The 24,736-nt window shown below is 38.4% G+C and overlaps 1 protein-coding gene and 1 long non-coding RNA gene across 7 annotated transcripts in view; both read right to left on the bottom strand.

The window, feature by feature from the left end:
- Positions 1-24,736, bottom strand: part of RAD51B (RAD51 paralog B) — a 620,299-nt gene that overhangs the window by 502,386 nt on the left and 93,177 nt on the right. The window lies entirely within an intron of this gene.
- On the bottom strand, positions 7,848-13,212 carry LOC113899022. Its single transcript, XR_003512810.1, has 2 exons — positions 9,988-13,212; positions 7,848-9,127 (listed from the first exon to the last, which is right to left on the bottom strand). It is a non-coding gene; the product is annotated as an uncharacterized LOC113899022 (long non-coding RNA).

Genomic DNA, 24,736 nt, shown 5'->3' with positions numbered 1-24,736 from the left:
ATTTTCACTAAATAGTCTATCAATATTCACATAATACAAAATAAACAATGAAAAATTCAACAAATGATCCAAAATCTCACCATTGAGAAATATTCAGTATTAAGATTTAGTGAATATCACTCCAGACAGCTACTCACATATACAGATAGAAGTATAAACAAAAATAAATTTATAATTTCTAGGATGAGTATACTCAGTTGTAAAAATAAGTGTATACTTACTTCTAAAAAATAAGAGTATACTCACTTTTAAATATAATAAAAATGTATCAATGCTAATTTTACTTGAAAGTAACAGAAGTTAAAACGAAACTGAAGCAATTTTAAACCTTAGATAATTGCTTCTTCACTCAAAAAATATTAATTATAAAAATCCATGTTTAAGAAAAATTATAAAAAATCAGAGAGATTAATATTACTTTAAAACTACTTTAAATTTTAGACTATATTGACTGAATTGTTGCTATGAAAGATAAAGAGATTAATAATTTCCATTTCCCTTCCACCCACCTCCCAATATTTGTTTTACTTTGCTACGGTGTATAATTTTCACATCCTGTTACCACAGTTTCTAAATCTGAGACATATATAAATGTTTTTAATATTCAAAACCAGTTTTGTTTTGATTCATCTCTTGGTTGGCTAAATTTTAACAAGTTTTCCAGGGATCTCACAGATACTGTATTCTCAGGGTTCTTTCACATTTGAGGATTACATGCCTGCTACCTTTATTCTTTAATAACTTGTCTAGATACAATATTCTTGGTCATATTTCCCTGTATCTGAACTTTGTTGACACAGCTTCTGTAGTATTACACTTTGTTGTGGAGAAGTCTCAGACCACTCATCTTCTCCCTTGCAGATGACTTTTGCTTTTGTGTGATGACTGAAGAAGTCTCTCTTCAGATGCAACCAGGATATGAGTTGATACTGATTCTCCTTTACCAATTTCAGTATTTGGTGTGTATGTTTAACCTGCAGATTCAGCTCTTCATTTCAGTTAAGTTTCGCTGTTTCAATTCTCTGAATACCTTTTTAGTTCCATTTGTTTGACTCCTCTTCCTCACAGACACCAGTAATCTTCTCCTTGACTCGCCTTGTGTCGTTATCTTTCACTGTTAACCAATATGCTTTCATCTTTACCCCTGTTTTCACAGTGATTGTGTCAAGCTTTTGCTCCAACCCATTAAATTTTCAGCCATCTCTATTCTATTCCTTATTGGTTCTCCACCACTTACTAGTTTTTTAATGGTGTTGTTCTAGTCCATAATTTGTTTCCATAGCTCTACAATCTCACTTTTCATCAATATGAGTGTATTTTAAAGTGTATTATTTTAATTATGTATATTGTGTTTGATTTATGTGTGTATATACATGTACTATAAAGTCCAAAAGGCTAACAACAGAATTTTAATAGCTTTCTGCTGTAGTCAGTGACTTTTTTCTTTTTGCCTACCCAAACTTCCTAAATTTTTTTGAATACTGTTACTCGGACACAGATATTGATAGGCACTAACAGATATAGAGCTTATATAACTATAATTTAAGCTAGCTCTAAGTTTTAAGTATCCAGCTAAGCACTAACCATCTTTATGTCAATGATCCAAAATACATAACTTTCCAAGAATAAAGTTCTTCCTCAAGCTATGAGTAGTAGTAGTAAGTAGCTTTGAAAAAATAGCAAAGTAAGCCGTGTTGCTATTCTAATCACCAGCACCCCATCTGTCTGAGACAGAGATACAGAGCATGTGTGAAAGAAAACTTCTCCTTTTTTCCTGACTGATCTTGTTCTTCTGTTTCAGAGGTTAAGGAAATAAGGACCTTAGAGAATTTCTCTTATCAAACTGTATCTGAATAAAGAAATTCCTTTTAAATTCTGGGAAATTGTTGATTAATATGTCCAGGCACCATCCAGTGTTCTCAAAAATATATTTCTCTTAAATATATTTCCTCTTAGGTATATTGTGTATATATTGATAAACCTATACTCTGATGCGTTCAAATTACTAAAATCCCTGAGACAGGGTCCTGAAACAAAAGCCAAGATATAGGTTCCTCTGAAATGTTGCACTGAAGAAAATAAGAACCTTCATTGATAACTAACAAAACAAATGTGATTTATGGACGTGAGTTTGAGTGAACTCCAGGAGTTGGTGATGGACAGGGAGGCCTGGCGTGCTGTGATTCATGGGGTCGCAAAGAGTCGGACACGACTGAGCAACTGAACTGAACTGAATATTGATTCCCCTTATAATAAGATTTGTTATGTTACACATACAGACCTCAATAAAATATAGAAAAAAAAAATAAAAATGAAGAATCTAGAAATCATATAAAAGAAATGTCACTTATAATAGGTTAATACAAAAAAGGTTACATAAAAAACTGACTATAACAAAAGTTGTAACAAGTAACCCCTAAAAGTTCTCTGAAATTCAATAGAAAAACTCATGATAAATCTAGAGAAAGAGCAGAAAAGGCAAGGTAAAGGAGAAAAGAGAGTTTTTAAGGAAATGTTTAAAGGTACCTTAAGAGTCTAGGATGTTTCTTTTTAGTGTTTGGAATATTCTAACAAAACTAAACTTAATAATTGTGTCCACACAATGACTTTCAATACCCAGATTTATAATTTAGTGATGCCAGTTTTAAAAGATGGATAATCTAAAGGAGGATACAGTAGTAAAATTTGTTTTTACTAAAACAAAGAGTTGGAAGATCTTCAAAAAATACTGAGTTCTTACTTGGCTCCAGCTCCATTTGATCAAACTTACATTGAACCCCCAACACTATTCCAGAAGCCCATGCCCAGAAAGAATAGGGATGGAAATAAAGAGGATTTTTTTTCCCCCACTTAGCTTTTATCTGAATTTTCTGTTTACTGTATTCAGCCTTGATTTCAGACCAAGTTTATTTGACAAGCACTGGTGGTAAAACTAGACACCAAATTTTTCCTTCATGAAAACCAACGTGGGTGGCTTCTCTGTATTTTTCATTTTTTTACAAGAGGGTGCCTCTTTTTGGTGGTGTAAGACCTCATATAGTTGCAAGAGACACTGGGCTGCCCAGCCTGAGTAGGCATTCAACAGTTAATTTCATCTCTGTGTTCTACTGGAGTCATTGTTACCAGAAGATGTGGCCAATCTGAAGACAGGAAAGAAAAGAAATACATAAAGAAAATCATCCTCATCAAACAAAAATAAAGCTCCATGTACAGAGCTATATGCTAAGCATTATGCAAAGCAAATGGACATCATCCCTGCCTTCCAGAAGCCTCCACCCTAGCGCAGATGGTGTCGACACAGACATATAAACAGACTTTCACAACGCAGAACAGAGACATGATGGCTGCCAAGGCAGAAATAAATCAACAACGACTAAATATTTACAAAATGTGAGAGATTTATTATGTGTAATGTATTTTGTATAATACATGGAATAATCTCTAGAATTGGTGAGTAAAAATACAATTCATTGTGTCCTGACTTTAATCCATCTCTGACTCCTTATGTTTCAATCTTACAGTTTTACAGTGACTACTTATTGCCCTATAAAAATAAAATAATAGCATTTAAATTTCTGCCAGGTGGAATATACTGTAAGTGCACAGACATGACGATAGAACAAAGAAAATTCTATTATGATTCTAATGAAATGAATCACTATAGCAGTTCAGTTTTTAGACACCTTATCAAAAATATTCTCACATAAATACATTTCATGATACAAAGACATGACCTTTTGAAATGGTTGATCTGAACTTTTGATGAGAGACAGGGAATCTGAGTATTATAAATGGCACTGACATTCCCCATCAAATATCACCTGTCCTATTTCTCTGCAGCTTGTTCTGGCCATCTTTCTCCCTTTCTTTCTTCTTTTCTCCAATTTCTTTTTACCTCTTGTCTTCCTGTAACTGCAGGATCTACAAAGGAAGAATAGGTATAAGAAGCTCCCCAAACAGTGGGAGAGACCCAGGGACTTTTTTTTTTCTTTTCAGAAAAGGAAGGAGCCTGTTTTTTCAGTTCAGTTCAGTCACTCAGTCGTGTACAACTTTGCAGCCTCGTGGACTGCAGCATGCCAGGCTTCCCTGTCCATCACCAATTCCCAGAGCCTATTTAAACTCATGTCCATGGAGTTGGTGATGCCACCCAACCATCTTATCCTCTGTCATCCCCTTCTCCTCCCGCTTTCAATCTTTCCCAGAATCAGGCTCTTTTCCAATGAGTTAGTTCTTTGCATCAGGTGGCCAACGTACTGGAGTTTCAGCTATAGCATCAGTCCTTCCAATGATTCAAGACTGATTTCCTTTAGGATGGACTGGTTGGATTCCTTGCAGTCCAAGGGACACTCAAGAGTCTTCTCCAACACCACCGTTCGAAAGCATCAATTCTTTGGTGCTCAGCTTTCTTCACAGAAAGCTCAGAAGCACAGAGCTTCACAACTCTCACATCCATACATGACCACTGGAAAAACCATAGCCTTGACTAGTCGGACCTTTGTTGGCAAAGTAATGTCTCTGCTTTTTAATATGCTGTCTAGGTTGGTCATAACTTTTCTTCCAAGGAGCAAGCGTCTTTTAATTTCATGGCTGCAGTCACCATCTGCAGTGATTTTGGAGCCCCAAAAAATATAGGCTGTCACTGTTTCCGTTGTTTCCCCATCTATTTGCCATGAAGTGATGGAACCAGATGCCATGATCTTAGTTTTCTGAATGTTGAGCTTTAAGCCAACTTTTTCCCTCTCCTCTTTCACTTTCATTAAGAGGCTCTTCAGTTCTTCACTTTCTGCCATAAGGGTGGTGTCATCTGAATATCTGAGGTTATTGATATTTCTCCCAGCTATCTTTATTCCAGCTTGTGCTTCATACAGCCCGGCATTTCGTATAATGTACTCTGCATATAAGTTAAATAAGCAGGGTGACAATATACAACTTTGACGTACTCCTTTCCCGATTTGGAACCAGGCTGTTGTTCCATGTCCAGTTCTAACTGTTGCTTCCTGACCTGCATACAGATTTCTCAGGAGGCATGTCAGGTGGTCTGGGATTCCCATCTCTTTCAGAATTTTCCACAGTTTGCTGTGATCCACACAAATGCTTAGGCGTAGTCAATAAAGCAGAAGTAAATATTTTTCTGGAACTCTCTTGCTTTTTCGATGATCCAACAGATGTTGGCAATTTGATCTCTGGTTCCTCTCTGCCTCTTCTAAATCCAGCTTGAACAACTGGAAGTTCACAGTTTATGTACTGTTGAAGCCTGGTTTGGAGAATTTTGAGCATTACTTTAGTAGCATAAGAGATGAGTGCAGTTGTATGGTAGTTTGAGTATTCTTTGGCATTGCCTTTCTTTGGGATTGGAATGAAAACTGACCTTTTCCAGTCCTGTGGCCACTGCTGAGCTTTCCAAATTTGGTGGCATATTGAGTGTAGCACATTAACAGAGCATCTTTTAGGATCTGAAATAGCTCAACTGGAATTCCATCACCTCCACTAGCTCTGTTCGTAGTGATGCTTCCTAAGGCCCACTCGACTTCACATTCCAGGATGTCTGGCTCTAGGTGAGTGATCACACCATCGTGATTATCTGGGTCAGGAAGATCTTTTTTGTACAGTTCTTCTGTGTATTCTTGTCACTTCTTCTTAATATCATCTGTTTCTGTTAGGTCCATACCATTTCTGTCCTTTATCGAGCCCATCTTTGCATGAAATGTTCCCTTGGTATCTCTAATTTTCTTGAAGAGATCTCTAGTCTTTCCCATTCTATTGTTTTCCTCTGTTTCTTCGTACTGATCACTAAGGAAGTCTTTCTAATCTCCCCTTGCTATTCTTTGGAACTCTGCATTCAGATGGGTATATCTTTCCTTTTCTCCTTTCCCTTTCACTTCTCTTCTTTTCATAGCCATTTGTAAGGCCTACTCAGACAACCATTTTGCCTTTTTGAATTTCTTTTTCTTGGGGATGGTCTTTATCACTGCCTCCTGTACAATGTCACAAACTTCCATCCATAGTTCTTCAGGCACTCTATCAGATCTAATCCCTTGAATCTATTTCTCACTTCCACTGTATAATCGTAAGGGATTTGATTTAGGTCATACCTGAATGGTGTAGTGGTTTTCCCTACTTTCTTCAATTTAAGTCTGAATTTGGCAATAACAAGTTCATGATCTGAGCCACAGTTTGGTCTTGATTTTGCTGACTGTATAGAGCTTCTCCATCTTTGGCTACAAAGAATATAATCAATCTGATTTTGGTATTGACCATCTGGTGATGTCCATGTGTAGAGTCTTCTCTTGTGCTACTGGAAGAGACAGTTTGCTATGACCAGTGTGTTCTCTTGGCAAAACGCTATTAGCCTTTTCTCTGCTTCATTCTGTACTCTAAGGCCAAATTTGTCTGTTACTCCAGATATTTCTTGACTTCCTACTTTTGCATTCTAGCCCCCTATAATGAAAAGGACATCTTTTTTGGGTGTTAGTTCTAGAAGGTCTTGTAGGTCTTCACAAAACTGTTCAACTTCAGCCTGTTTTTTAAAATAATGTAAATATATCATAAAAAGAAAGAATTATGAGATCTTAGAGATTATTTGGCCCCAGTCAGAGTGAACATCTTTCAGTCCCTCCAATTTGCTGTGTTGTTTTACATCCTAGGTGTTTTACACTGCCAGGATCATCTTTTCACCACTCTCTCCAGCTTACACAAGCTAGTATCTATTGACCTTTCCTCAGAGGTAAATCTTGAGCATTGCTTCTGTAGTTTTCCTTATATATTGTTCATAGCCTATTGGATTTCTTTTCCCATGGTGAGTGAAAGTCGCTTCATTGAGTCTGACTCTTTGCAACTCCATGGACTATACAGTCCATGGAATTTTCCAGGCCAGAACACTGGAATGGGTAACCTTTCCCTTCTCCAGGGGATCTTCCCAACCCAGGGAATCAAACCCAGGTCTCCCACATGGCAGGCAGATTCTTTACCAGCTGAGCCATAAGGGAAGCCCAAGAATATTGGAGTGGGTAGCCTATCCTTTCTCCCGTGGATCTTCTCGACCCAGGAATCGAACCAGGATCTCCTGCAATGCAGATTCTTTACCAACTGAAAGCACTTATCATATCCTATGTAATCCACCTGTTAACTTATCTCTTTCCTCCACCAGACTGAAAAGTCCATGTGGACAGAAACCATGACTTTTATTACTTAGCTCTAGCACAACACCTGCTACATGGCAGGCATTTCATGAAGGTTTATAGAGGGGCTTCCCAGGTGGCACAGGGGTAAAGAATCCTCCTGCCAATGCGAGAGACACAACAGACGCAGGTTCGGTTCCTGGGTTGGGAAGATCCCCTGGAGGAGGAAATAGCAACCCATTCCAGTATTCTTGCCTGGGAAATCCCAAGGACAGAGGAGCCTGGCGGACTAAAGTCCATGGGGTCGCAACGAGTCGGACACAACTGAATGAGCACACACACACACACACACACACACACACACACACGGCATCAGAGGGGCTTAGGTACAGATCCTGACTCAGCCTTTTCTCAGCTAAGTGATGTGGGCAAGTGACTTGACCTTGCTCAGCTTCAGTTTTCTTCATCTTCACTGGGCTGTTGTGGGGCTTCTCTAACACGATGCTGGACTTGGCACAGAAAAAATGCTCAGTACTGTGGCTGCATCACCGAGGAGATGAATGACTAAGCCAATCACCTGACCAAAACAATTAAAATTTGTTCTAGATCTCTAGAACAGGACAGAGCTTCCTGCAACAGTGAAAATGTTCAGTATCTTTGCTTTCCAGTACAGTATATACTAATAAATACTAGTCATATGTGGCTGCAAAGCACTTAGAAATGAACCAGTGTGACTTAATTTTTAATTTTATTTAATTTTCATTCATTTTAACAGCCACAAGTGGCTAGTGGTTAATATATTGAACAATGTAGCTCTAGAATCACAATGGGAATATACAAAATTATGCACAATTTGGTTTGCTTATGTTGTGTAATAAATTGAACATTAAAGCATAGTTTGCTCAAATAATTAAAATTTCCAAGGTAAAATTTCTCTTAACAGGGTGCACATGTTTTCAGGGTAGGAATTTTATCTTGTTCATCAACATCCTATATATAGTAGGCGTATTTTAAAACACTCTTTAGTTGAAATGAAGATAGCAACTGCTAAAACTTAAAGACTTTGACATTTCTTTTTTCTTTCCACTTGAAAAATAGCAAGTAATTCTAAAAATCAGACAATCACCATTAAAGTAAAACAAGACAAAGAAAGATGTTATACTGTCTGAACTGTATGTCCTCCACAAACAGCTAAGTCAAGTATTTACTTTCAGAAAAGGAACTAGGGAAAGAAAGAAGTTTCCTTAATATGTCCCACATCTCCATCTCTGTTTCATCTCTGCTTATACTATATTCTTTGTCAAAAGCCTCTTACCCCAAACTCACCTTCATCATCCAAATTCTAAATGTACTATATAGTCAAGTTCATATACTGCGCCTTCATGAAGCATTCCCCTTGACCAAAAAAAAAAAAGGCTGGGATCTGGGAGTCTTCTCAGATGGTTCAATTCTGCTTTGTTCTACAGATGTTTGTCAAGTTCATTATACACAATGAATGTTACACAATGAATGTTAGCCCCATAGAGTTTACTGTCCCACTTTTCTGAACTACCACCAATACCTATATGTAATATTTCCTTTTTCATCATGACAAATTCAGAAAATTTACAGTCTTCTTGGATTGAGTCAAGCATCTTTTACATATCTTGATTTGGAGTATTTCCAAACCTAGAGAAATACCTTTCATACGAAAGAGAAGAAATCAGAAACAAGAGGAGCCAGACACTGTCATGCAAAACCATGCACTGAGTGACAGAGAAGATATGCTTGGCGAAATCCCAAGCTACATTCCTAAAACAAGTCCCTGAAGAAATTCTGTTTTCTTTTAACACTTGAAAGAACCATCAGGTCCTCAGTAGATATTGCTTTTCTGTGATCCACCCATCAGCAGGAATAGTACCATCGTCATCTATATTTCTGGATCCAAGATATGTGCATCAGCATGAATTAGCTGACAACAAAATTCTTCACATTTTTGAGCGCAGACGTTCATGGAAATTTCTTCTATCCTTTTAAGTGAAAAAAAAAAAAAACAAAAACCTCACGTAAATCTTACTAAAGAAAAGCAAGAAATAAGATTAACTATCCTCAATTGCGTTCTCACTGAAACTCAACAATTAAACTATTTCTCACAGCAGCTACTCCACATCTTTTCTCCTCTTTCCTTTCCCCTCACCCCTGGCAAGTGGATTTTCCTTCTTTAATGAGATGTCTGAGGTCATGTGGTACATTGTCCCTCAGCACCCATGCTCTCCACCATGGAGCTCCCCCACCTTCATCCATCTTTCGTCCTTTTTCCTCTGATCTCTAAATATTCCCTCCCAACATCAATACCTGAACCCATACTCTTGCTCTCCTTCTTTCCAGACTCCTCCAATATCTGTCAATCAGTAATGAACCCTCTCCTCCCCAGTACATTCTCCTAAGGCTCCCTTACCTCTGCCTACAAACATGTTCATTTTTCCACTAAAAACAGAGAGAGAGAGAAAGGGGAAAAAAATCTTCCTTTCATCCTAGTGCTCCTATCTATTCCCATTCCTCTCTATTCTCAAGTCCTGAAAGAGTAGTTTACAATAGTTAAGTCCATTCTTGATAATGTATTTATTCTATAACTAGTGGATTCTTCTACCTATATTATTTTACTAAAACTATCTTTTCAAAGGCCATCCATGAACTCAAAACCACTAAACCAAGTGGTATTAATCATGATACTACTGACTGAACTCTCATTAAAATGTTTTCATCTCTTGGTTTCCAAGTGACACACTGATCTGGAGAACGAACACGAGAGCCAGCCTGGACACCAACAAAATGCCTACCACCCTTCCCTCACTCATAAGATACAGGAAAAGAAACATCGGACTCACACCGATTCCTTCCTTCCTATGTGTGGGGGAAATACGCACACAGAATCTGACCTATCAGGTGAGCTCGGGAGTGCTGTGTAACCTTGGCACTGGCAATGTAAGCCTCTGATTCCTTGTACCCTTTTGTTGATTATCAGTCATAACAGCTCCTGTGATATTGAAATAAAAAGAACAATGGAATTAAGTTGAGTTAGAGGGTTACTGTAACCAATTTCCCAGAAATTTGGGGGTTTTTCTTTGGTAGAAAGGCCACTCACTGGACAGTGAAAAGTCTTTGAGGGAGTATAGCAGGGACCACACAGATAGTAGAATCTTCAGTGACCGCCATAAAACAGGGTCACACAGCCTAAAAGAGGGGCCTTTGAAGAACACAGTGTCCTTATCTCTTCATCCCCTCTTTGACCATTCTTGCCAACTTCTTCCCTTTTTTCTATTCGAATCCCCAAAGGTACGTATTTCTTAAGGCTTCTTCATCTTTAAACTTCTCTTGTCTTCTTGTTTTTCTTCCTTACCATTCTTATGTGCCCCTACCCATTCATTTCAAGCATTTAACAAATCTTCTTTTTTCCTCCTCAACCACTGCCTTAACGAATTTTAATTTCCCAAACCAGCTCCTCTGCCTAACATTCCTCTTTCTGTTGACGGCAGCACCACTGCCCTAACTGAGGCAGATGCAAATCTTCCTTGAATTCTCTTTTCTTTTACTTACCCCACATAATCACAGTTCAGTTCTGCTGATTCTCACTAAATATTTCTCCTTTTTTACCTTCTCCACTGCCACAGCTTCTGTCAGGCCCTGATTATTTTTCACATGGGCCTCTCCAGGCCTCTTGATTTTAAATCTTAGTTCTAAAGTTTCTCCCTACTCCAGTGTATCCTTCCAGTTAAGTATTCTGCTGCTAAGTCACTTCAGTCATGTCCGACTCTGTGCAACCCCCTAGACGGCAGCCCACCAGGCTCCCCTGTCCCTGGGATTCTCCAGGCAAGAATACCGGAGTGGGTTGCCATTTCCTTCTCCAATGCATGAAAGCGAAAAGTGAAAGAGAAGTCGCTCAGTCATGTCCGACTCTTAACGACCCCATGGACTGCCGCCTACCAGGCTCCTCCGTCCATGGGATTTTCCAGGCAAGAGAACTGGAGTGGGGTGCCATTGCCTTCTCCGACTTAAGTATTCTAAAGCACAGCTATTAGCTCCTATCTTGTCACCAATGAAGAGCTTTCATGGACTCCCCACTGCCTAGAGAATCAAGACCAAAATCCTTCAGTTCACTTTTTAAAACCTTCCATGCCTGACCTCAAGCTTTACTTTCCATTTTGCCTCCCACCACTCTCTTCCATAAAACCTGCACTTCACCCTCTCTCAGCTCTGCCCTGTTCCCTAAACATGCCCCCCATTTTCATCCCTGCTCCAGTTTGCTCATGCTTCTTTCTTTGCCAAAAGCCTAACTCCTACCCCAATTCCATCCTAAACTGTCCAAATTCTACACAAGAACAACCCCAGGGGACTTCCTTGGCAGCCCAGTGGTTAGGACTGAGTGCTTCCACTGCAAGGGGCTAGGGTTTGATCTCTGGTCAGGGAACTAAGATCCCACAAGCCACGTGGTATAGCCGGTGGGGGTGCGGGGGGGGAGGAGCAAAACAACATTCAGTTCACTTGTCCTCCCTCATGAAGCATTCATCTTGACAAAAGGATGGGATCTGTCTTGTCAGTAGAGTCCTCTCAGATGTTTGTTCTGCTCTGTGCTGTAGATATTTGTATATGGATGTTCTCTCCCTTACTGGATAATAAATTCTCTGAGACAGAGACAATATCATAACATCTTGTTTTTTTCTGAAGTGCTCAGCATAGCAGCCTACAGTAGATGGATCTAGAATATGCATTGAATTAATGAAGTCTCACAAAATAGCTGATGTAGTAGCAGACACTCATTTTAAGATGCCAAAGAATGTCTGATTCCTTTGTGTTGAAAAAACAATTTTTGCTTTTAGAATCCTCAGAGAACTCTGAAGCTGCACTCTGCCAACAGTCTCATTACACGCACCGTTCCTGATGATATTAGACACCCCAATATCTTCAACTATTTCTATTTTTTTTTTTTAAAGATCCTTTCCTTCTTCTCCTGCTCCTTCTCTACCTTATCATTTTTTCAGAGGCCATCTTTACTTTACCTCATGAAATTTAATACAGGTTATGATGTCACTTTTTCTTTTTCCTTGAAGACAGCAGCTAAACCCATCTGTCCTTCCTCAAAAAAAAAAAAATGTTTTTGGACAGGGCAAAATTTCAAGATGTCATTTAGGAAGGAGTTTAGAATACATCCTATTACAGTGATATGTCACTTTTTTATGAGCACTCTGCTCATTTACAGTCAGAATACAGGACCAGGTTCACTATTACTTCTCCCCATATATTAATATCTGATCATCATTAATATATTATAGAAATATTTCATTCATTTTTCCATGCACAGATTTTACATGCTTAAAATCTTAACCTGGCATGTATTTTGACAATGATAATTTAAAATGATACTTTCAAGAGTCTGGACACCTTTTTTTAACTACCAGCTATTTTCTCTGTAAGTGAAGCAAGGAGAACTTTCTACCTTTGGTGGGCAATATTCAGTTGCCTGTTGAGAGGAGTGTTGAATCTTTTGTGGTGATACTGATATTACAGTAGCAACAAAAATTAAAGTAGCAACAATAACTAAAGTAATTCTGGAATTAAAACAGTAGAAAGAGTACCTAATACTTTATTCATTGCAGTTTTCATTTATCCCAATGAAGAAAATTTTTTAATATCTATATATTAGTTGCATCATTCTAATAGCATTTGGAAATATCTATTGCTTTTATCAACATTTGTAAATCACATGGGGTTACCTGCTCAAAAGAACATGAGGTGCAGAAATGTTTCCATATGCTAGAAATAATTCCATCATTTTAATAAGACAAGGGGAAAATGTGGTTTATTTTGCAAATAAATACTAAGTTATAGAAAGTGTTCTCAGGAGAATGAGGTACCTTCAAGGTTAACTATAAGCAACTCTCCAGCCACCTGACATTACCTCCCAAGACAACATGGTGGCATCAAGTCAACTGTGATTTAAGTAAGGCTTTTAATAACGTTACTATGGTTAAAGTAAAATTTAATTTTTTTTAATGTATTTATTTCTTTATTTTTGGCTGCACTGGGTCTTCATTGGTACATGAGCTTTTCTCTAGTTGCGGCGAGCAGGGGTTACTCTTCATCACAGTGCACAATTTTCTCATTATGGTGGCTTCTCTTGTTGCAGAGCACAGAATCCAGGCAAGCGGGCTTCAGGAGTTGCTACCCTCGGGCTCGAGAGTGGGCTTCGGTAGTTGTGGCACGTAGGCTCAGTAGTTGCGGCTACCAGGCTTAATTGCTCCAAGGCATGTGGAATCTTCCTGGACCAGGGGTCGAACCTGTGCCCCCTTGCATTGGCAGGTGGATTCCTATCTACTGCCCCACCAAGAAAGACCCTAATTTAAAACTTTAAATTCAGATAATCTTGAACTCTCATCTACTGATAATGAGGCCCACTCTTTTGTGACTCCTGTGATTATATGGCAATGGCACCCCACTCCAGTACTCTTGCCTGGAAACTCCCATGGATGGAGGAGCCTGGTAGGCTGCAGTCCATGGGGTTGCTAAGAGTCGGAGACGACTGAGCGACTTCACTTTCACTTTTCACTTTCATGGATTGAAGAAGGAAATGGCAACCCACTCCAGTGTTCTTGCCTGGAGAATCCCAGGGACGGAGGAGCCTGGTGGGCTGCCGTCTGTGGGGTCGCACAGAGTCGGACACGACAAAGTGACTCAGCAGCAGTGATTATATGATCAAGAGAAAACAGGTTCTAACTTTTGAATTTCAAAATTACTCATCATTCTTATTCCACCGTCTAAACCTTTTAATCTAAGAGGACAATAATTTTTTGGGGGGTGGGAGGAATGAACGCTACATTTAAGACTGAAGTTAGTTAACAAATAATTTTTCAATTTCTATTCTTCTAAAAATGTTCATAAAAATTTCACTTAATAATAGCACACGACCACAGAAGAAAGAAAAAGACCAGAAGCCCTCTGACAACAAGTAGATATTGTTAATACAAACCTCACCCAACTCCAGACCAGATGAATAATAATACATTTCAATGGATACCAAACCATAGGTGACCAACTACATATACTGTAAGCAAATCTCCTACCAAAACAAAGATACTGTAACACTGTATGTTGAGTATCATTTATCTCCAGACCCTAATTCCTGTTACTAGAGATATGTACTATTTCTACTCTGTCTCAGAAGGCATCCAGAGTTGTTTATTACTAGAAATAGGGAGAAAACAATTCAATGACCAAAGAAGTGAAATGTCCCCTAACTTGAGCTCAATCTTGAGTAATTCAAGAACCAACCAAGCCTCATAAAAGTCCATTTTTCAAAGGGGTCATATCTACAATGTTCTTATAAACTATAACAAAGTACCCTGGGCCTGCATATAGCTGGGTTCTTTTATGCAATAGGGATACTAATTTTTATGTCCAATTTAGTATTTAATCTAAATACATTTCCAAAAGAAAGATGAGTTAACAGATGTTAACTATATTACCTAATTTTGTCACAGTAGCCATACTTATGATTGGTATTCATTTCTGAAAAATATCATGTTTCCTATAATCATAAATATTTGTTTGGCTGTCTAAAGTTCTCTAATATGGGAGAGTAAACGGTGTTTCTTAAATATCTTATTAAAGATATTGTTCTTTAGGCAGTACATTTTTCCATTATGATATATACACACCAGTACACTAGGTAACTTAAGTGTTGTTAAACATTAGTGATTGCCGGACACACACATAAATGAAGATAAAGTTCTTTTTCCTTTGTTAAGACCAAATATTTGCCTTTCTACAAAAAGTCTTAAGTCTGAATGTTCTTAAGTTGAATTGAGTCTTGTTTCACAGGTAATTTGCTTCAAGCAAAACATTCCAAAAAAGATCCATATTTTAATCAATAATTCAAAAAGTCACAATACTAATGTAACTCTTTCATAGGAATTCTGAATATGGAAACAGCAAATATTTTTGGAAGCTGAAGGAAAAACAAAGAAAACATAAATAAATAAAAACAAGTAATGGAACACGGATCATGGGCCAGACACTGAAAGGAGAGTTAAGGGTACAGGCAGAGGGCCTTCCCTGGTGGTCCAGTGGTTAGGACTTCACACTTCCACTGCAGGGGGCCCACATTAGACCCCTTGGTTGGGAAAATAAGATCCCAAGCCACATGGCACAGCCAAAACCAAAAAGAATACAGGCAAATAAAACACAGTCCTTGCCCTCATGAGTTTATAATTGATCTAACGCCATTATTTTTCTCACATCCAAAGAGCTCAGGAAACTCAAACAGGGGCTCTGTATCAACCTAGAGGGGTGGGATGAGGAGGGAGCTGGGAGTGAGGTTCAAAAGGGAGAGGATATATGTATACCTATTGCTGATTCATGTTGAGGTTTGACAGAAAATAGCAAAATTCTGTAAAGCAATTATCCTTCAGTAAAAAAATAATTTTTTTAAAAAAAGCTATCCATATTGCCATTAACCCATGAATAAAAGATATGCATGCCTTACAGGAAACTCTCTCAACTCCTGGGATAATCTGCTTCCCTAAACAAGAGGCCAGCTAACGTAGCCTTCCCATTTCTTTACATTTTGGGGTGATTTTATGCTATGTATTCAGTCATAGAGATATATAATATACATATTACTATTAATGATAATGATAATGATGAAGACAGCAATAGCTAATACTTGTGTAAGTATTCATTAAACCTCAGATACTACACTAAACACCGTATTTATTATTCAGTCTACCCTTCACCATAATCTTCACCATATCCTATTTGATAGGTACTATTATTATGTGTGACAGTGTTAGAATTAAAAGATCACTGTTTGATCAAAAATTATTAGATAAAAATAAAAGACAAATATATCAAATTAAGAAATCTAATTCTACTTTTTGATTCATCTATCTAGAACCACAGTTCAGTTCAGTTCAGTTGCTCAGTCGCGTCCAACTCTTTGCGACCCCATGAATTGCAGCACACCAGGTCTCCCTGTCCATCACCAACTCCCGGAGTTTACCCAAACTCATTTCCATCGAGTCAGTGATGCCATCCAGCCATCTCATCCTCTGTCGTCCCCTTCTCCTCCTGCCCCCAATCCCTCTCAGCATCAGGGTCTTTTCCAATGAGTCAACTCTTCGCATGAGGTGGCCCAAGTATTGGAGTTTCAGCTTCAACACCAGTCCTTCCAGTGAAGACCCAGGTCTGATCTCCTTTAGGATGGACTGGTTGGATCTCCTTGCAGTCCAAGGAACTCTCAAGAGTCTTCTCCAACACCACAGTTTAAACGTATCAATTCTTTGGTGCTCAGCTTTCTTCACAGTCCAGCTCTCAAATCCATACATGACCAATGGTCTAGTCAAGGCTGACTAGACAGACCTTTGTTGGCAAAGTAATGTCTCTGCTTTTTAATATGAATCACAAGTAACAGCTTAATTGGGAAACCCTAACTGTAAGTTATAACTACCTGCTCTTTAGCAAAATATATGCAAAGGTTAAGATAAGAGAGGTGATAGGGAAGAAAGAAGAACTATACATATCTCCTATACATATCTCCTATCCTCTTAAACCTGTGTCCCAAAAAAGTCAATTTGTATTATCAAAGAACTTACACCAAAGACTTTGAACTAAAGGAATATCTTTAACCTTGATGAAATTTAAAGATTTAGGAATTAATTTCTTCAGTTATTTATTCCACTGCGATCTAACAACTTTTTTCATTTGCTACTACCTTTCTATTTCATTAAAAAAAAAAAAATGTCCATGCATGCATACTCAGTTGTGTCTGACTCTGCAACCCCATGGACTGCAGCCCGCCAGGCTCCTCTGTCTATGGGATTTTCCAGGCAAGAATACTGGAATGGGTTGCCATTTCCTACTCCAGGGGACTTCTCAACCCAAGGATTGAAACCCAGTCTCTTGGGTCTCCTGCACTGGCAGGCAGATTCTTTACCACTGTGCTACCTGGGAATCATTTGACTAAAAGATTATATTGAAAAGAAGCATTTTCCAATTCCCCAAAAGGTATCCCCCAGTTGAAGTCAGGATACCCCACTGAGAGCGGAGAGTTCTAAAACTCCACTTTCAAATCCCAAATTTACTCAGAGTCTCAAAACTGCAATCCCTACAAGGAACAAAACAGCCCCTTCTTCTCTAAGATGCTGTTTGGGAAGATACCTCTCTTTTCATGATCCTGAACTGGAGTGAATCTAGCAAACTTCTTTGACTAAAGTCCTAATTACAGTAATTCTTAACTTTTTTAATAGTCATAGAAGTCTTTTAAGTATTTTGTGAATGCTATGGAGTTTCTTCCTAGAGTAACATTCCTGAGTACTTACACATAAAATTTCATACAATTTCAGGAGTTCTAAAGACTTACTGAAGCCCAGTTATGGACCTTAGTTTAAAACTCTTGGTCTGTTTCCTCATCGATTACTTACCTTTCTCTAGCATAGGAGCTTGGGATCATATGTGAAAATAATAGAGCAAAACTTTTTGAAAAAAAAAAAAATCAGTTAAAAGAAAAACATTAAACGTCTCAAAGTGGAAGGGATACTTGGCAATTTGGGTATCACTAGACTGGTTGGGCTTCCCTGGTGGTTCAGTTGGTAAAGAATCTGCCTACAACGCAGGAGACCTTAGTTTAATCCCTGGGTTGGGAAGATCCCCTGGAGGAGGGCACAGCAACCCACTCCAGTATGCCTGCCTGGAGAATCCCCATGGACAGAGAAGCCTGGCGGGCTACAGTCCATGGGATCACAAAGAGTTGGACAGAACTGAGCGACTAAGCACAGACTGGTTGTACACCAAAACATTTCACCAAATGGCACAAGTGAAACCATCTAGAAGTTACCATAGTCTTACTGGGCACAAAGTCCATTCTTCTCTCAGACTATCACTGACATTTTCTTGCCTTATATGTTTCAATACCATTTAACCAAAGGAAAATTTTGACATTCTAGTACACTTATATTTTCCTTACTCTACCTGTCCCATATCTGGAAATCAGTTTAGCTTATGGTGGGTTTTATTTGTTGATTTTACTTTTTTTCATTTTTTGATTTTATAATTTAACTGTCCAGAGTTGTAGAGAGAAGGGAGATTTTGCTCTTTCCTTGGCTAGAATCAGTATGCCTGAAGAAGTATTTCAGTATAACAATACGTTCAAGCTAGGCATGAGTCTTTCTCTCTGGTTAAGGGCTCCCTAATCTACCTAAAATCACAGTGACTCTGAAATACATCTCTGCATATTCCCAATCTTGTAGACTTCAAAGAGTTGCTATCAAATAGCTAACTATCTGCAAGGTCCAGAAGGTCAGGGTTTGGTCACTATACTACGGCCAGTGCTTGGCAAGCCTGACACACAGCAGTTGCTCAAAAAATGCACCTACACTGCACTGATGAAACTTTTAAACCGGCTACTACTTCTATCACTAAGTATGTGAGCTCAGCAAGTTACAAAACATCTCTGAGACAGTTTATTTATCTAAAAAGAGAGAACAGCAATCCTGATAGAGTTATTGCTAAGATTAAGTAAGATCAAGTACACAAAGCATAACATGGTAGTAACAAAAGTACTATAATTATCCTTTAAAGGAGACCTACATTTTTAGGCCTGTTAGGATGACTGTAGCTGAATTTTTAAATATAACTACATTATAAATGAATGTGATTCAAATTAATTTTATGACATTTTTATAAAATAAATAATTAAAAAGGATCCAAAAAAAACTAGGAAAAGAAATATTAAATATAGAGAAAAAGAGCAGGGGAAATCTCATAAATCTCAGTGTTTCAAAAGAAAGCTATTTCCTTATATATTTGTGGCTTAAAACACAACTAACATTTTCCAAGTGACAAACCTGGCACAAACATAGCAACTGGGAAATTTATTTTTGCTAAAATTATTGTCCAGCACTGTCAAAAAAAAAAAATCCTTACTTCTTAAAGGCATGTATCCTAAGATGAAACTGTCCTGGTGGTGAAACTTCTAAAAAGTCCATTAAAGTGTGCTTTAGTTTTCTTTTTCCTTCTGGTGCCAGTTCCTTTAAAAATTAAGTCTAAAGCGCCATCTACTGTGTCTGTCAGGATCACATCATTTTTTTGTTTATTTTATCAGAGTGCTAGAGAAAAGCAAAATGTAGTAAATAAAGAATCTGTTACTTTAAAATTCTATTCCAAAAAAATTAGAGGGTGTGCTTTTTTCCCCATTACATATTTTTATACATATACTTAGTGGAACTGCCTACCCACACACACACACACACACACACACACTTTCATATCTGTACAATCATTTTTCCTGTTTTCTCTTCACTTTCTAATTAGTAGGCCTAAACTCACTATAAGCAGAGTATCACAGTAGGGACCAAATACTTACTCCTGTATATTAGAAGAACAAGTCATAATAGTAGCAAAGTCTGACTGAGAGTTTTTGTTGTTGTTCAGTCACTAAGTTGTGTCTGACTCTTTGTGACCCCATGGACTGCAGCACACCAGGATCCTCTGTCCTCCACCATCTCCCAGAGTTTGCTCAGATTCATGTCCATTGAGTTGGTGATGCTATCTAACCATCTCATTATCTGCCGCCCCCTTCTTCTTTTGCCTTCAATCTTTCCCAGCATCAGGGTCACAAGCCCTTTCACCACAAGGCTGTGATCCATGAAACTCGACTGAAAGTTTACTGTGTGCCAAATAGTGTTTTAAGTGCTTTAGACTCAATATCTCAAGTAATTGTCACAATAATCCTTTGAGACAGCTGTCATTAGTATTATCTCCATTTTACAGATAAGGAAACTGAGGCACAAAGGAGTTATTCAAACTTTGCTCAAGGTAGCACAACTAAGTGTGATCAAACTATGTTTAAATCCAGACATTCTGGGTCTAGAACCCATCTCTTTACCATGATATCAAGCTATTACTATAGGTAGGTTCAAATCATGATTAATCAGCCTTCTGTCATCAGAACTCCATAGGACAAAGTCTACAACACTTTACCTTAATACATTATAACATCATTATCTCTCCCTATAGGCTTTTTTCGTATACATCTGTTTTTCCAGAGGTGTTATTTTAACGCAAAGAACTTTTTAAAATACCTGGGCCTTACTCTGGAGATTCTGATTCATTATGTCTGAGCTGAAATTTGAAAGCCTTGCCAGATTTGACACAGTCAGTCTGGGGCCCAGAATTTAGAACAATAGAGCTCTAAGACATAGTTTATGTTTGCGCTATCCATCTGTTATTAAATTAGAAGTTCTCGTTAATTTTCTCGTATTTTAGAGAGTTTACACACAGAGAACTATGATGGTGAAACTGTCATAAATTGGGATTTTGTGTTTTACTGACTTTCAAGATACAAAAATATAAGATTGATAAATGGAAATTCTTAATTCTGTTTTAATAATCTTAGAAGAGTAGGGAAGAAATGAAGTAAGCCTCCCTCACTGCTTTCTGTATACAAACTCTTTTCTGACCTTCCAGATAACTTATTCTCTGTACCTGTGATTTTTCAAAAGTTACTCCATGAATTCTCATTGAGGGGGAAAACAGAAGACAAAAATTAAATACCACTCCCATCCTGCCCTCATTTAATCAAAATACATCCATAGACAAAGTCTGAAAACCACTGACTTACTCCACTGACACCGGTACAACTCACTGCTCTCTGCTTCACATGAATTTACCACCCTGTCAGGGAAAAAAATCTTGAAGTAAGGGTCTATGACTATTCTTGTGAAGTAAATGAACAGATAGATGGATGGATGGATGGATATAGACAGCTAGCCCAGAGCCTCTGTGACAGTGACTATCTTATTAATTAACCCACAGGGTCTTTTTTAATTATACAGATGGAAGTTTTAATGAGAAAATATCAATGTATTAAATCAATCTCCAGTTACTATTCAATCTCTTCATTCCTCCTTAAGAGTACAGTTGGGGGACAAGAGTTCTAAGAATTTTAAAAAGAGAAGGTCACTTATAAACATGGTGTATCTATAATGTAATGAAACAAGTGTTTTAACAACACTATCATTACATATCTATTTGAGTGACATTTGGGAAATAAATCAATCAAGAACTTACTCTAAATAGCCTGGCTATTTGCAACAACATGGATGAACCTGGAGGACACTCTGCTAAGTGAAATAATTCAGAAAGAGAAAGACAAATACTGTATGATCTCACTCATATGTGAAATCTAAAAATGTCAAACTCACAGAAACAGAGAGCAAAAAGTAGTTGGTCAGGGCTGGATTGGGGGGAAATGGGGAGATGCTTGACAAAGGGACAGTAATAAGATGAATGAGTTCTGGGGATCTAATGTACAGTATGATGACTATACTTAGAGCTGCAGTATTATATACTTGAAATTTGCTAAGAAAGTAAATCTTAAGTGTTCTCAACAAACATAAAACAGTAGTAACTATGTGAGATGCTGGGTGTGTTGATTGTGTTAATCATTTCACACTATATACATATATCAAACCATTACCCTGTACAACTTGTGTGTGTAGTTTGCTCAGTCACTCAGTCGTGTCCAACTTTTTGTGGCCCCATGGACTATAGCCTACCAGCCTCCTCTGTCCATGGAATTTTCCAGGCAAGAATACTGGAGTGGGTTGCCATTTCCTTCTCTAGGGGATATTCCCGACCCAGGGATTGAACCCACATGTGCTGCATCTCCTGTAAATTGGCAGGCAAATTCTTTACCACCACTGAGCCACCTGGGAAGTCCTTTGACCACTGGCTACATCAAAAATCAAAAATAAACCTAAAAAATTAAGACCTGCCAACCCAGAAAATAGTGAAAAGGATATATACTAGGAACTATTTCCCCAAAAAGGAGCACGCATAAAATGAGTATACAATCTTCTATGAGCATTTGGAGAGAAAATAGCACTTATGTGGATATACTACTGCTGGCACTAGCAAAGAAACTTGGACACCGTATCTTTAAATCACTATGCTTTATAATTACAACTATTACCACAGTAGTTTTCATTTTCTATATATCAAAATATGCTTTGTTCTAAATCTTCCTTTCATGAGAGGAATCAAAGCCAAGTCCTTTATAGGGACCCCGCAGTCTTCCCCTTGGAGGACTTGGCAGGCTTTGTAGCTTCAACAAATTGACATTACTCCTGCTACTTCACATAAACCTTCACTTCAAGTTTGGTGTGTCTGCTACCACATTGCCCAATTCTTCCAGTCTTCCAAATACTATGAAGAAGCTTCCCAGAAATTCCTGTTTGGATCAGCAAAAACTATTTGGTGTCATCAGCAGATTTCACCATTTCCTTTTGGAGTCATTAAAACATTAAACAAGCACGATCTTGGTATCAACCCTCAGAGTTCCGACGATTAACCTCTCTCCAGCTGAAGTCAAGCCATTCTCAGTTATGTTGTGATTCCCATCGTAGGACCAGGACGTGTTTATTTGCTAAAAGCTTAAACTCTGGTGGATATTTTTTAACTGAAAGTTGCAAAATGCATTAGGAAAGTAAGGAGGAAAAAGTTCCCAAAGGAAAAGCCAAAGAAACGAGCAAAGAGAAACAGCTCCTACTTGAGTAGTCCTATTCAAGCACTCAACCACCCCATATTCCACTCTTTCTGAAACCTCAAGCAAAGGCTGACCTTTGCCCTCCAAGTATTTACTTCTTTTATAATCATATGATAAACCTTATTAAGTACATTTGAAAATTCTATATAAATTATAACTAGCAGATCCAACTACCTTATCAGCTTTTTCCCCTTTTTATTACATTTGAAGGGAAAAAAGCTAACAGCCCTCACTCAGAAAGTGATAAGGCAAATAGCTTCCTCCTCAGTTGAATCTGTACTCTGACCCAGAGAAATCACTCTTTTCTTGTATTCAAGAGCAAATTTGTTTGAAGCTTTCATTCCACTTTCCAAACCTGCTCTCTGCAGCTGCATAAAAGATGAGACATGGGAATGAAAGAAAACTAGATTGGAGCCAAAAAGCAATACTGTCCGTACGCAAACTCACTCAAAGAGCAGCAAGGCTTCTATACATCCCTTCTCACTTTTGCCATCCTAGCAGAACCCTAGCCAAAAGGAGGAGGCGATGTACTATATCTGTCCAATCCTGTTGAAAACGACTTCCCATGTATAATCAAGGAAAGGATAAGTTCACCGGATGCACCTCCCTGCCTCCCCCACCCATCACCCAACACCCTCCCCCGACTCCCATCCCTAGTCTTGACACAGCCCAAGGTGGTGTCAGATCAACCTTTAGCTCTAAACTACATGGAATGAGGCAAGATCAAGGGAATGACTAGAAAGATGCTCACAGGTCATCATCATTTTAAGATGCCCATGGAGTAAGAGAATGGCAGAGACACTGCAGCAGTAAGCAGAATTTACTTCATCTGTCTTACCCCATGCACCATCAAGGCAGAATCTTCCCCTCCCAAAAGGCTGACTGTGCAGTAGACTTTCAGAAAGCCTGGCAGTGCATTAGCCTCCATGCAAAGGTGTCAGGTAAACATAACCCCAGCAATCTACTCAGGCCAACAGTGAAGTGCACAATTGAAAAAGTTCATTCTCAAAATCAAGGGCTTCCCAGGTGGCTCAAACAGTAAAGAATCTGCCTGCAATGCAAATGACCTGGGTTCAATCCTTGGGTCGGGAAGATCCCCTGGTGAAGGGAATGGCAAACCACTTCAGTATTCTTGCCTGGGAAAGCCCATGGACAGAGGAGCCTGAAGGGCTACAGTTCATGGGGTTGCAAAGGGTCCGACACGACTGAGTGACTAACACACACATGCACTGTCAAGATCAAACTCTGCTGGGATTAGAAGGGCATTCTCAAGGATTTTTACTCAGATGTCATAATAGCTCCGTGTTATTTTTAATGCTGTTCTTTGGATTTTGCCCCACACAGAATTCCCAAGTCACAAGAGGATCATGAACAATGTCCAGATGTATAAAATGCAAAAATACCTCCCTCCTACTTGTGGATTCCAAGATAAACACCACAAGAAGCACGTGTGACTAAACTCAGGGTCCATTCCAAATTAAATACTGCATCATGTGCACAGTGCAGGGCTTAAAAAACAAAACTGCACAAATATTCGACACGGTTCATAAGCCCGACTTGGGCAAGCGCATGACCACGTTGTAAGAAGGAAACGTGAATTGGAGAGTAGGGGTAAAGGGTGAGAAAAGTCTCAGGCATGACCTTTCCCAGAAAACTGGTGCTATTTTCAGCCAACACTTGTATGATACAGGACACAGATGAAAGAAGAAATAGTATTTTTCTTTGTTTTCTTTCTACTGATGGCTCTCAATTCTAAAGCCACCCAGCAAATAGGAAAACCCTACAAATACTTCAAAATCCCTAGCTAAGTCATGCACAAACATCATTAAATATACACACACACGTACACACACATGCACAGAGGTAATGAATACTTAAATGTCTAGCCAGCCAGTCCAGACAGAATCCTTTTGACTTATAAACTGGGTTCTACACAGAGTCCATGGAACCTTAGGGAGCACAGAAATAGGGCATTCAGGTCCTATGAAAAAAAATCTACATTATTTTTATTATATTTCAAAAACTAAAAGTAAAAAAAAAA

The sequence above is a fragment of the Bos indicus x Bos taurus genome, chromosome 10 (genome assembly GCF_003369695.1).
Source record: "Bos indicus x Bos taurus breed Angus x Brahman F1 hybrid chromosome 10, Bos_hybrid_MaternalHap_v2.0, whole genome shotgun sequence".
NCBI classification, from domain to species: Eukaryota; Metazoa; Chordata; class Mammalia; order Artiodactyla; family Bovidae; genus Bos; species Bos indicus x Bos taurus.
Note: the sequence above shows the minus strand (reverse complement) of the source record. Positions and strands in the feature narration are given on the sequence as shown.